The sequence below is a fragment of the Procambarus clarkii genome, unplaced genomic scaffold (assembly GCF_040958095.1).
Source record: "Procambarus clarkii isolate CNS0578487 unplaced genomic scaffold, FALCON_Pclarkii_2.0 HiC_scaffold_2085, whole genome shotgun sequence".
Taxonomy (NCBI): Eukaryota; Metazoa; Arthropoda; class Malacostraca; order Decapoda; family Cambaridae; genus Procambarus; species Procambarus clarkii.
In genome coordinates, this window is record NW_027191101.1 from 7,252 (window position 1) to 12,153 (window position 4,902).

The 4,902-nt window shown below is 41.4% G+C and overlaps 1 non-coding gene across 1 annotated transcript; it reads left to right on the top strand.

Annotated features, from left to right (window-relative positions):
* Positions 1-4,141: 4,141 nt before the first annotated feature.
* On the top strand, positions 4,142-4,260 carry LOC138362600 (5S ribosomal RNA). Its single transcript, XR_011227809.1, has one exon. It is a non-coding gene; the product is annotated as a 5S ribosomal RNA (ribosomal RNA).
* The last annotated feature ends 642 nt before the right edge of the window (positions 4,261-4,902 follow it).

Here is a 4,902-nt window from a genome sequence, read left to right on the forward strand (position 1 = left end):
CAAGCTGTCGGGTTATTTCAACCTAAATGCAGGTGTCCCTCAGGGCTCAGTTCTTTCACCAACCTTATACATACTCTATATAAACGACATCCCTGACCCAGTATACTGGACATCAATGACCCTTTGCTACGCTGACGACGTAACCCAACTGATCACAGACTATACGATTAACGCCCTCACACGGAAAGCACAACAAGAAATAGACAAAGTCACCCTCTGGGAACACGACTGGCGAATAAAAACAAACCCCAACAAGTCAAAAATAACATACTTTTTCTACAACAAACGACGTAACCCTGACCCAGTAAAACTCTACTCTCAATCACCAGATGCAACACAGATCCCAAGAGTCAACAAAACCACAGTACTTGGACTCACACTAGACTTTAACCTTCGCTTTCACACACACATAACACCCAAGAAAGCTATAGCCTCAAACGCCCTATCAAAACTCTACCCACTTAAACATGCCTCCCAAGCCACCAAGCTCTACTTATACAAAACACTTATTCTCCCACTCCTAACATATGCACCGATCCCACTCACACTTGCAGCACCAACAAATAGGAAGAAACTCCAGCGTACCCAGAACAGGGCTCTGAGATGGGTGTTCGATACCCATTGGCAGGACTTCACCACCAGTGAGGCCCTGCATGAGAGGGCGAACATCCCACCTCTGAACATAACCTGGGATACTATGGGGAAGAAACAGATTGACAGAATTCTCACCTATCATGACAACTACGACACGTTCCTCAGAAACGTCCTAAGCAGACCCAGACATACGCACAACCTCTTTAACCTGATCGACGATCCACCTCCTGCTCCGTCCTTTACATAACCCCTCTCCTATAATATCACTACTCAAATCACCAAACTTCCAACTATAACCTCCTAACTCTTCTCCCCCCTCTTTAGGGGGGGACCAACTAGCTCCCGTTTTCTGGTGCCTTGGGTGGGCCGCGATGCTGATTAACAGATCAAAGACCACATCTGGTGTGAGCCTCCAGGGCACACCCAGCTGAGGGCTGCTGTCTCCGTGGGTGCTCAGAAAAGACGAAATGTTGTCACAGATCCGATTCCTTGCCTTCACTGCCTAGTCTGGTCATAACGATTTCAATGCCATGCAGCTGGGTCTAGCCCTGGCACTTTACCTCATACTGAAAACCCTTCCTCTCACCCCCACTAATTCTTCCCCTATCCCCACTTCCACGCTCACCCATTAGGGTATCTTGACCTATATTTAAATGAATGAATGAATGGCATTCGTCAATTCGATTCACACAACTTCAACACCATGACTGGACGCGGCAAGGGAGGCAAGGGACTCGGAAAGGGTGGCGCCAAGCGTCATCGTAAGGTGCTACGTGACAACATCCAGGGCATCACCAAGCCCGCTATTCGTCGCTTAGCTCGTCGTGGCGGCGTGAAGCGTATTTCGGGTCTCATCTACGAAGAGACCCGTGGCGTCCTGAAGGTGTTCCTCGAGAACGTCATCCGTGATGCTGTAACCTACACGGAACACGCCAAGAGGAAGACCGTCACTGCTATGGACGTGGTGTACGCTCTGAAGCGCCAGGGTCGTACCCTCTACGGATTCGGCGGATAAGAGCTTGGCTAATCCATCGATTCCACCCACCACCACCTCAAAACGGGACCTAATTAGGTCCCTATACTTTTTTACTGAAGGGCTTAATAGACGATAACATAAATTGTTTTGATATCAGCTAGCACATTGGGTCTTATGAAATCTATTTTTTATCCTCGCATGCTTAAAGGGACTCTGATTGGGGAGGGAGGGGGGGGGGGGAAGGTTTGTTACGTTATATACTAGCAGAGCAGGATCATTGGTGGGGGGTGAGGGGGAGAGAGAGAGAGAGAGAGAGAGAGATCTTTCCCAACTCTTCCTTTTTACATGAGTGAGCTACCCGTTTTATTCATTTTATCCTTCTCAGAGCTGTTTTGATAGTATCCAAATGATGGTAAATGAAAAGGGAGGACACGAATATCTACCCAGAATTCAGGACTGGCAATCGATATGCATGTTTGAGTGCGAATCTTTTTCTCTCTCAACTTAGGTATACGTTTATGTCGTACCTAAAAGCGAGAACCACACTATTGGGACAAGTATGCAAGGCCCAATTTTCCTAACAAGCACAGTTAATTTTGTTATTTTCGAACATTTCTTTCCAAATTGGTTTATCCAATTAACAGTATTATATTAAGATCATGAATTGCTGGGTTAGGTTAGGTTAGGTTAGGTTAGGTTAGGTTAGCTTAGGTTAGGTTAGGTTAGGTTAGCTTAGCTTAGCTTAGCTTGGGTTAGCTTAGGTTAGGTTAGGTTAGCTTAGCTTGGGTTAGCATAGGTTAGGTTAGGTTTGATTACATTTCTATGTTAGATTTAACTCAAATTCAAAACAATTGCAGTCATTCGGCTTGTTAGTCAACTTGCCTCTAATAGGGGCAATTTGTCTAACAAGACTATTTAGTTTTGTGTGCATATATATATATATATATATATATATATATATATATATATATATATATATATATATATATATATATATATATATATATATATATATATATATATATATATATATATATATATATATATATATATATATATATATATATATATATATATATATATATATATATATTATAGCTTCAAGACTCCGAACCAATATAGAAGCATCAAGAGGAAGTGCTTGTGTTATGGGCCAATAGGCCTTCTGCAGTTACTTCCATTCTTATGTTTTTATTCCCATTGGTTCGTGTTTTATCTTGTGTAAATGTCAATCACCTTACCCAAAACTTTGGTACCATATCACCTCACCCATGTGTATATATAAATATATATATATATATATATATATATATATATATATATATATATATATAATATACAGAGTAAATCTACCCCAAAAGTAATGATTTATTTGTCTACAAAACTAAACTCTTTTTGGAATCATATGAGGCCCCTCCACTGAGGGGGGAGGCCTGGATGTTTATTGTCATGTGTATTCATGCTGCTTGCATGTCATCGTTTATTTTGCCTTTGTTGTTTTCTTGACAGCTTTCTTTGCCTTGGGTGGTTTGGGAGATTTTGAAGCTCTCTTTATTTTGGGCTTTTTGTTCCCAACAACAAGCTGCTGCTGCTGCTTCTTTTTCAAGGCTGTAGGTGGTTTGTTGCTTGTGGCGGCTTTCTTGGGAGTTACCACGGCCTTCTTTGCTGCTGTAGATGGTTTCTTGGTTGTGGTGGCTTTCTTGGGAGTTAGAACGGCCCTCTTCTCTGCTACGGCCAGCTTGAATGATCCACTAGCTCCACTTCCCTTGGTCTGAACAAGAATGCCGTCAGCCACTGCTTTCTTGAGAAATCTTCGGATGTAAATGGCGATCTTGGCAGCCTCGACTTTGTTGTTGGCAACAACGTACTTCTTGATTGCTTGTAGAGACGAGCCCTTACGGTCTTTGAGTGCTGCGACCGCGGCTAGAACCATTTGACTAGTTTTCGGGTGAGCAACCTGGACGCGAGGTTTCCTGGTGGTGGCCACCACAGCAGCAGCCGCAGCCTTCTTGGTAGGCTTTGCTTCTACCATGATGATGATGAGATAACCAAGGTGATGAGAGACGCTCAGACAGTCACGGGGGAATGATGCTGCCGCCGCTTGAGCCGAACCTATTTATGTGCCGGCACGGTACAGAAGCTGCAACCTGGCAACTCGTCCACCAATCACAACGGTTGGTTTTACGGCTCCGAAACCTGGATCCCATATCTTCTCTAAAATAGAAGCATTTGTTCATGTTCTTTGTAAAAGTATCATAAAGCAGGACAGATGAGACAAATATCATAAAAACTGAAGAGCAGATGAGCACACACATGTATGTATTACAAAAGAAAATCCACAAATTCATTAGAAATTGGCAGGGCAGGCTGAGGAAGTAGGTAGATGTAAAATGTCTGTAAATGGCGAAAGAACATAAACCCAAGACTGAATAAACGATGTTAAATATCCATGCCAAGGAGACAAAAATATGTTAGGATACAATTACCATTAAGACACCACAAGAAGGTCCGTATCCTGCCGTGATGACTAAAAAGAGTTGGTTATTAGCCACAATGTGTAGGCAGTCTCATGCCAACGGCCATACCACGTTGAGAACACCGCTTCTCGTCCGATCAGCGAAGTTAAGCAACGTTGGGTTTGGTTAGTACTTGGATGGGTGACCGCCTGGGAACACCAAATGCTGTTGGCAATAATGTTTTTTGTTTTGTTTTGTTTTGTTTCGTTTGTTTTTGTTTGAATGGCTGGCTCCACGGGAAATTCACGGAGTTGTGTGGAATAAGGCCTGGTAAAATGAATTAATATGTATGTCATGTTTAAAACAAACTCGCTTAATATAGTGTGTGAGGCTTTATACAAAAACAAACAACCAAAACAAAACATGTTGTTTTATATATATATATATATATATATATATATATATATATATATATATATATATATATATATATATATATATATATATATATATATATATATATATATATATATATATATATATATATATATATATAGCTTAATCCGGGTTTGAACTCGCAACTCCAAGAATACGCATCACTTATATACACTTTACCACTGGACCACAGCTGCAGGACACAAGCTTGATGCTGAGGTATCAATTTAATGACGTAAATGCCATTTCCACAAATAAATGATAATTTAAAAGTATTTGTATGTACAAATCTTTTCTGTTTAAAAGGCTACAATATCAGTTACATATATAATTTGTGTTAATGTTTCTATACCCACAGGAAGGCATGTTTTTGCTTATATGTAAGGGGTACGGAGAAGGAATCCACAGACCATCAGTCTCCCCTTCCCCCCCCCCCCCCCC